Source organism: Gekko japonicus, unplaced genomic scaffold (genome assembly GCF_001447785.1).
Source record: "Gekko japonicus isolate JY-2015 unplaced genomic scaffold, Gekko_japonicus_V1.1 scaffold393, whole genome shotgun sequence".
NCBI lineage: Eukaryota > Metazoa > Chordata > Lepidosauria > Squamata > Gekkonidae > Gekko > Gekko japonicus.
Genome location: NW_015177017.1, coordinates 228262 through 237599, shown reverse-complemented (window position 1 = coordinate 237599; position 9338 = coordinate 228262). Strand labels below are relative to the sequence as shown.

At 49.7% G+C, this 9338-nt stretch overlaps 1 non-coding gene across 1 annotated transcript; it reads right to left on the bottom strand.

Annotated features, from left to right (window-relative positions):
- Positions 1–308: 308 nt before the first annotated feature.
- TRNAT-GGU lies at positions 309–380 on the bottom strand. Its single transcript has one exon. It is a non-coding gene; the product is annotated as a tRNA-Thr (tRNA).
- Between the last annotated feature and the right edge of the window lie 8958 nt (positions 381–9338).

Genomic DNA, 9338 nt, shown 5'->3' with positions numbered 1-9338 from the left:
AAGTGGTTAAGATGCTGAACTGCAGGCTGTGGAAGGTCAGTAGTTCAGCAGTTTGAGACCCAGGTGCCGCATGACGGAGGGAGCTCCCGTCTCTAGCACCGCAACCCTAGAGTCGGATTCGACTGGCTTTCGAGCAAGGGAACCTTTACCTTTACTTTAGGATGAAATAATGATACACTATGCACTTTACTAAATGATGATTATAAACAGAACACAATAGTTTGTTATAAGGTTTTTGCAGTGTATATTTATTTGTTGCTAGACCCACCTGGAGGCTGGCAACCCTACATGCTACCTGATCCTTGAATTGGAGATGCCGGGGATTGAACCTGGGACCTTCTGCATACCAAGCAGATGCTCTACCTCTGAGCCACAGCCCCTTGGAGCACGGGGTTGGAAGCAGAGTCTCCTAGATCCTAGTTTGGCCCTCTAACCACTACATCGTACTAGAACCCCAGTCAAATATCCCGCCCCCAAAGGCTGTAAGTAGGCCTACACTGCAGGGGCAGGGGAGGACATATACTCTTATGTGTCTGCCTTCTTCCTTATCAGTGTGGTATAATCAGGGCTATTTTGGGGCAGGAACGCACAGGAACGGAGTTTCGGCTGGCTCCTGAGTTGGCCACGCCCAGCAGGAACTCATTAGCGTAATAGGCCACACCCAACAGCAGAAACTCATTAGGATTGGCTACATTAGGGGTGTGTGGCCTAACATGCAAAGGAGTTCCTGCTACAAGAAAAACCCTGGGTTTTGACAACAAACAGGGTAAACAGAATAAGAAGCAAAAGGTGGGTGTGGCTGGATGTCCACACTTCTGGTAACATGGGGGTGTGGCCTAATATGCTAATGAGCTGTGTTGTCAGGGGTGTGGCCTAATATGCTTATGAGTTTCTGCTGTTGGGTGTGGTCTATTATGCTAATGAGTTCCAGCTGGACTTGTTCTACAAAAAGAGCCCTGGATTAGGAGTGTTGGACTAGTACCTGGGAGACCCAGGTTCAAATCCCCACTTGTGCCATGGGAACTCTCTGGATGACCTTGGGCCACTCACATTCTCTCAGCTTAACCTACCTCAGCAGAGTTGCCAGTCTCCAGGTGGTCGCTGGAGCTGCCCCAGAATTTCTCCAAGCTAAAGAGCCCTAGCGCTTTAACCTTTCCTCATAGGGAAAGTGTTCCAACCCTTTTATCATTCGAGTTGCTCTTTTCTGCACTTTTCCCAAAGCTATAATATCCTTTTTAAGGTGTGGTGATCAGCTGCGTTTGGAGAAAAGCTCCAGGGGAGGTAAAATGGCAGAATGGAAGGGTTCAGATCCCTCTAGTTAATGGGTCTGAACACCTGAACAAACATAACTTAGTTGCAGCTGTCATCTCTAGACCGGTCCTTCATCAAGGACACCATCCAGACAAGACCCTCCTGTTCACAAGGTGCATTTTAGGAAACAGCACCTTGAGCAACCGCAGCAGGAAGTTAGTTGTTGGAGATTTTCCAGCCTGTATGGCCGTGGTCTTGCCATTGTAGGACCTGACGTTTCGCCAGCAGCTGTAACTGGCATCCTCAGAGGTATAACACAGAAAGATGGAGTACTCTCTGTGTCAAGGTGAGAAGAAAAATGGTAGGCAGGTAATTTCTATCTACTCAGGAAGGTGGGGTAGGGCTGAGTCATTGTCTTGTAGGAGTTCCCCAGGCTGTGACATGCTAATGGAGGAGCTTTCTTGAGGAGGTTCTTTTGCATATGGACTGGCTGTTGAAATTCTAATCTTATCCGTAGTACTATTGTAAGATGTAGAGCATTTTGTGTTTTTCAGGACAGGAAACCATGCCCTATTTATTTTTAAACTCTCTTCTTTCTTGTTGAAATTGTGTTTATGTTGATGAATTTCAGTGGCTTCCCTGTGTAATCTGACATGGTAATTGGATGTGTTGTCCATCCTTTCAGTGTCTTGGAATAAGGAAGTGTTGCGGATCATGGCCACCTCCGGCTATTTGCGCATACGAAAGTAGCCACAATCATAGTGTCACGATTGTGCTGGCGGGCTAGGCAGGGTACGCAAAGTCCAAACATAGTCCGGGGTCAGGGCACCAGATGAGACAGAGCAGAGTCCAGAATATCAAGTCAACACACAGTCTAGGGATACTGGAGATTGCAAGCAGAGTTCAGAAGCCGAAAGCCGTTCGTCGAAGTCAGGGTACACAATCCGAAGTCAGGGAGCCGAGGAGCCGGGAAGTCCGAGAGAAAACCAGGAGACAGGAATACAGGATCCGGGGTGCAGCGTTTCGTCTAAGCGATTAGTTGCCAGCACGAGTTGGGAATCTGAGAGAGCCGCCTAAAAAGCCCGTTCCGCTTGTTAGCCAATTACCGGCCGCTAACAGGGTCCTGGCTCCGGTCAGTACTCTGGGCTTAGAGGACGCTGACCTCGCATGCGCGCCTCCTTACACCGGGTTGCCATGTCCCGCCGCCTCTGAGCGCAAACGAGCCACCGGTGGGGGGGAATCAGGAGGCATGGTGCTCGTGCTTGGCTCTGCCGGCGTGGCTCCGGGTGTAAACTCTCCTGGGAGCTGGTGCTCATCCTCCGCAAGACTTAGGTCTGGTGCTTCAAGGGGTGCAGGGAGCTCATCCTCGGACGTTGAGGGTGCAGAATCCCCGGGATCAGGGTCTACGGGGTCAGGCTGCACTGTGGGCATGACACATAGAGGGCTGGATCCAGCCAATCTTTTCTGCTAGTATCGCTTGCCTGCGGTGCTCAGGGCTTTCTGCTGATGTCAGAGAGACCAACAGGAGGCTTCTTGGGTCGGAGGGAAGCTCCACCTTTGGCAGAACAGATCTGTGGGATCTTCACGACAACCCAGTGAGGTAGGTTAGGCTGAGAATGAGTGACTGGCCCAAGGTCACCCAGCAAGCATTCGCGGCAGAGCAGGGATTCGAACCTGGGTCTCCCAGACCCTGGTCTAGCACTCTAACCATAATGTCTGAGAAAGTTAAATGTTAAACTTCCATTGGCCATTATATGGATGTAGTATAAATAAAGGGCTGCATGAAATGTATGGAAGGTAGACCCATCGACAGGTATGGGTCGTGAATCGAGCCTCCATGTAAAGAGGCAGTTTATCTCCATGTGAAGAGGCAGCTGCGGTGGCTCAAGTGGTTAAGTGGTTAAGATGCTGAACTGCAGGCTGTGGAAGGTCAGTAGTTCAGCAGTTCGAGACCCGGGTGCCGCATAACGGAGTGAGCTCCCGTCTCTAGTTCCAGCTCCTGCCAACCTAGCAGTTTGAAAGCAAGAAATTGCAAGTAGATAAATAGGTACCACTTCGGTGGGAAGGTAACAGCGTTCCGTGTGCCTTGGTGTTTAGTCATGCCGGCCACATGACCACGGAAACGTCTTCGGACAGCGCTGGCTCTTCGGCTTTGAAACGGAGATGAGCACCGCAACCCTAGAGTCAGATTCGACTGGCTTTCGAGCAAGGGAACCTTTAACCTTTAACTAAAAAGAGGCAGATGCTGAGGGCAAACAGTAGGACAATGTCCTCTGTGAGCTTCTAAAGGTGTCTGGTCCAGGGAACAGATGGAGAGCCATTTTGGTGTAGTAGTTAAGAGCTCAGATTCTAATCTGGGAGAACTGAGTTTGATTCCCCACTCCTCCACATGAAGCCAGCTGGGTGACCCTGGGTCAGTCGCAAGTTCTTTCAGAGCTGTTCTCTCAAGGGCAGTTCTCGAAAGAGCTCTCTCAGCCCCACCTACCTCTCATGATGTCCGTTGTGGGGAAAGGAAAGGGATTGTAAGCTGCTCTGAGACTCCTTCAGGTAGTGAAGGGAGGGGTATAAATCCGATCTCTCCTTCTTCAGCCCTAAACAACATTACACTCTTCAAAGCTGATTGATGTCAGTGGGTTTAGATGAAAACCCTTATGGGGTTGCCATAAGTCAGCTACGCATTGACGGGACTTTCCACCACCAACAAACTGCATTGTGAGTGCTGGATTAGGTGCATCCCGCAAAGCAGTTTTTATATTTTCATAGATCTTTTCTGGTTTCTGGGAAAGCCCTGAGGGTCCGTGGAGTGTACGCACGCTTGCAAACATGCCCATTTGGTTTCTGTCCCAATGCTCCGCATTTCCTCCCAAGATCCGAGCTAGTGCAACTGGACGTCAGCTGTCAGGAGGGAGGCACGCTCCGCAGGGTAGAAGGTTACCGAGTGTGATGGTGCACACACGTCGGCGGCGGCAGCCTGTGGGGTTTAGAGTCGCTGGTCACAAAAGACGTTTGTACTTAGCAGCCTGATTAACTTGGAGCTCTGACTTCTGAGCATTTCCATGGAAACGCGGGAAGTTTTGGTTCACTGTAAGTGACTTCATTTACTTTCTGCTTTGCGCCGGAGATGGAAAGACATACAAGAAAAATCCTAAAAGGGGGAGGGAGGAAGACAGGGTAGTAAATCTGATTTTAATCTCTTGTGGCGTTCAGAAATCCGGGCGCTGTTTTGCTCAGTCGGTTGGGGAGTGTTCTGCATCTGCTAATGAAATGCTCCTAACGAGCTTCCAGAGGTATTATGGTGCCCTGTTAAAGAAACTTGGCCATGTGACTGAAATCTTGTTAGAAAAAGAGATTAGGACTCCAAATAGTTTGCTTTCTTCTTCTTCTTCTTCGTCCTCCTCTTTTTCTTCCTCTTCCTTGTATTCTGTCTTAAACTCCTTCACATCATATCTATATATCTGTTTCTCAGGTGTGGTCCCCATCTGCAGATACCTAGACCTGCAGACTGGGGCCACGCATACCTAAAACAGATCTTTCTGCAAACTTGGGTGACTCCCCCAAGTTTGCAGGAAAACCTGAAATTTTTAAAATAATGAACCGGGGTGGGGTAATTCCCCCCAAAGTAACTTACCTCAAGCGGTCACAAGAGGAACCCGGGAGCCATGTTGGGCCCAGTAGTGGCTGTGGCAACACTCAGGAGCTCTGCTGAGTCTGGTGGTGGCGCAACCTGGGAAACACACTGGGTTTGGTGGCGGTGCAGCCTGGGAGTCACGCTGGGCCTGGCAAGAAAGTGTGTATGGGGGGGAGGGATTCCCCCCCCCCACAAGTCTAGTGGGCCCACACTTGGAGAACATGATTGCAACACGGGGCCTTTTCTGCCGTGGCACCCAGATTATCCAGCACCCTCCCCATAACCCTCTGCTTGGTGCTGAATCTGTTCGCTTTCGGGTGTAAGATCGATTTGCCCAGTCATTGCCAGACAGCTAGCTTCTATCCTGCGCTTTGTACTGTCTGCTTTCCCCCTGTGAATTATCTGCTTCCTCCGATTAATGATGGTACATCCTAGGTTTCAGGGCTATTTTTGGGCAGGAACGCACAGGAATGAAGTTCCGGCTGGCTTCAGAGTTGGCCATGCCCACTACAGCCAAAACCTCTGCGTGCCTGGCCTCCCCATGCCTTCCCTGGCCTGTCCAAGGGCCGGCTTGCCCAGGCTCCCTGCAGCCACAGGGTGCCCGGGCAAGCCAAGGGGAGGCATGAGGTGTGGCCTAATATGCTAATGAGCTATGCTGTCAGGGGTGTGGCTTAGTATGCTAATGAGTTTCTGCTGTTGGGTGTGGCTTATTATGCTAATGAGTTCCTGCTGGGCTTTTTCTACCAAAAAAGCCCTGCCAGGTCTTAATTATTTGTTTCCACTTTATAGGCTTCCATTGGAAGGAAATCGTTCAATATATTTAATGGGTTTTCTTTACTCTGCTACTGGCCCTTTTAAAAAAAGGGTGCTTTTAAGTATATATTTAATTTATTATTACATACATTCATTTGATAGTGATATTTGAACAGCTGTATGAACAGCATCGCAGCCTTATGGTGGTAAAGTATTTCTTCATTTATAATGTCGGACTAGGTTCTTGGAGACCCAGGTTTGAATCCCCTTTGCTACAAAAACTTGCTGGGTGGCAGGCTTCTTTGGGAGGTGGTGGGCTCTCCTTCTTCGGAGGCTTTCAAGCAGAGGCTAGATGGCCGTCTCACAGCAATGCTGATTCTGTGGACTGAGGCAGATCACGTGAAGGGAGGGCAGGAAGGGTTGCCTCAGTGCTTAGTTCTCATGGCCCTTTCTTACACGCCCAGGGAAATGCTGATTGCCACTTCGTGGTCAGGAAGCAATCCTGGAGGTTTTTGTGTCATCTTCTGGGCATGGAGAAGGGGTTACTGGGGGTATGTGGGGGAGGAGGTATTTGTGAATTTCCTGCCTTGTGCAGGGGGGTGGACTAGATGATCCTGGAGGTCCCTTCCAACTCGATGAGTCTGTGATTCTATGATTCTATGACCTCAGGCCTGTCATATATTCTCCACCTAACCTACCTCACAAGATTGTTGTGAAAATAAAATGGAATAGCGGACAATGATGGCATACCTAAGGGACCGCCTTTCCCCATATGTTCCCCCAAGGGCACTACGGTCCGGGGGCCAACATCTTTTGACTACCCCAGGCCTCAGGGTCGTCAAATTTGCCAAGACTAGGGCCAGGGCCTTTTCAGTGGCAGCTCCTACCTAGTGGAATGAGCTCCCGGAGGAGATCCAGGCCCTGTGGGATCTTGCGCAGTTCCGCAGGCCCTGCAAGACAGAGCTCTTCCGCCAGGCTTTCGAGTAGGAGCCGCCACCGCTACTGTCCCATCAATGCACCGTCGCCGAAAATTGGCAGAGATACCATCAGGGTGCAGTTGGGCCCTGGGAAGAAGACTGGCTATCTGCCGCTTTGGAACTCATGTCGTTGGTCTGGATCCTCCCTACCGGAACCCATCGTGGAACTGGGAACATCAGAGCACCAGCACTTTGATGAACTATTGTTATGTTTTTATCTTGTTTTAATTGTTTTAATTATGGCTTTTGCCTCAATTGTTAGCCGCCCTGAGCCTTAGGGGAGGGCGGGATATAAATGGCATTGTAAGTAAATAAATAAATGATGTAAGCCACTTCAGGTTCTCATTGGGGGTGATAATCAGGGTGTAAATGGAGCTGCGGTGGCTCAAGTGGTTAAGACACTGAATTGCAGGCTGTGGAAGGTCAGTAGTTCAGCAGTTCGAGACCCGAGTTGCCGCATGACGGAGTGAGCTCCTGCCTCTGGTTCCAGCTCCTGCCAACCTAGCAGTTCGAAAGCAAGAAATTGCAAGTAGATAAATAGGTACCATTTCGGTGGGAAGGTAACAGCGTTCCGTGCGCCTTGGTGTTTAGTCATGCCGGCCACATGACCATGGAAGCGTCTTCGGACAGCGCTGGCTCTTCGGCTTTGAAATGGAGATGAGCACTGCAACCCTAGAGTCGGACTCGACTGGCTTTCGAGCAAGGGAACCTTTACCTTTACCTTTAAATGAAATAAACAGACGATAGCCTGTTTTTCCTCCCCACTGGGTGACGTTGGGACTGTCACTCTCCCTCTCAGCCTAGCGAGCCTCACTGGGCAAGTTGTGCCGGTCGAATGGGGCAGAGGAGAACAATGTTATAAGCCGCTTTGGGTCCCTGTTGGGACGAAAAGTGGGAAATAAGTATCGAAATAAAAGGGCGTCCATTCGAAATTTTTGTTTAAGCAGCTGAGTCAAAAAAAGAAGGAAAAATTACTTTGGACTAGGCTTGCCAGCCTCCGGGTGGGGCCTGGCTATCTCCCGGTGTTCCAGCTGAGCTCCAGACAGCAGAGATGAGTTCCTCTGGAGAAAATGGCTGCTTTGGAGGGTTGTCTCTGTGGCCAACTACGGTTTGGTGTACTGGTTAGGAGTGCGGACTCTAATCTGGGAGAGCCAGCTTTGATTCCCCCCCCACGCCTCCACATGCAGCTGCTGGTGTGACCTTGGGTCAGTCACAAGTTCTCTCAGAGCCGTTTCTCTCAGAGCTCTCTCAGCCCCACCTACCTCACAGGGTGTCTGTTGTGGGGAGGGGAAGGGAAAGGAGTTTGTAAGCCGCTCTGAGACACCATTGGGTAATGAAGGGCGGGATATAAATCCAATCTCCTCTTCTTCTTCTTTTACCTCACAGGGTGTCTGTGGTGGGGAGGGGAAGGGAAAGGAGTTTGTGAGCCACTCTGAGACTCCTTTGGGTAGCGAAGGGCGGGATATAAATCCAATCTCCTCTTCTTCTTCTTTTACCTCACAGGGTGTCTGTGGTGGGGAGGGGAAGGAGATTATAAGCCGCTCTGGGACGGCTTCGGGTAGTGAAGGGTGGGGTATAAATCCAATCTCTTCTTCTTCGTCGTCATGGTATCCTGCTGAGGTTCTCCCCCTCCCCAAACCCCGCTCTCCCTGGGCTCCACCCACAAAATCTCCAGGAATTTCCCAATTGTGAGTTGGCAACCTCACTTTGGACTCAGTTGATACTGGGCGTCGGGAAGGCAGCAGACTAAAAGAGCAGGACGTTCCTCTCCCCCTACCCCAGTACCACAAAGCTTCTTAGACAGTGGTCACAGCAGGTGGTCGTGTGACTCCAGTGTGTGATTCTTTCCTGAGGAGGACAGCTGAGTTCTACCAGGCAGCTGGGGGCACATTTGTTCTGAACTTTATCAGTCAGACTTTTCAGCTGTGTCCGTGGCTGGAGGCTCAGCCGCCGGTGCTGCTTAAAGGCTTCCGACAGATCGCAGGCCGAAAGATTCCCCTCAGCCAAAGCCCTCTTTAGAACTTGTCTTGGTAAGTCAGTTGTCGCTTGCCGCTAAATCGGCAAACGTGAGTATCCTTCCGTAGTGCCGATAGTCCCTACAGAGAAGAGTTGTCAATTTTGTTGTTCTGGCTCGGGTTCTTATGCTTTTAGCCACAGAAATCCATTGAGAAGCTGGAGGAGACAGGAAATCCACTCGATTTTAGCCAGGCATGGCTCACGACGAGGCCTTGAGTCCAGAGTTCTTCCTTCTGCATCCTAGTTCTTGCTTAGTTGGTCTTCCTGTAACTCCTGTCTTCTGGGATGAAAAGAGATACATTTGCCTGAAATTTCTGGAGTGAAAACATATTTTTAAAAATTGTGTTGAAATGACAACCTGGTGGGTGGATGGGTTAGGGTTTCCAGCTCTCGGTCGGGAAATATTTGGAGATTTTGGGGATGTTGGAAAAATAGTCAAAAATACTTAAATTGTTCAGAGTGTTAATGGAGCTTGCTTCACTGAATGAGGAGACTTTCTTTCTGTTTAAAAATACTTTATTTCTAAGGGTAAAGGGTATACAGGAAAACGACAAATAAACAAAACATCTAAGAGCTACATTTCTGCTGCTTACTTCTCAAAGCATAGTCACACACTTCTCTAGCAACGGTGGACAAACACCTTCTTCTCGACCCCTAGAAAGGAAGTCACCTGAAAACAGTAACCCATTGTTTGTAAACACACTCAGATTGGG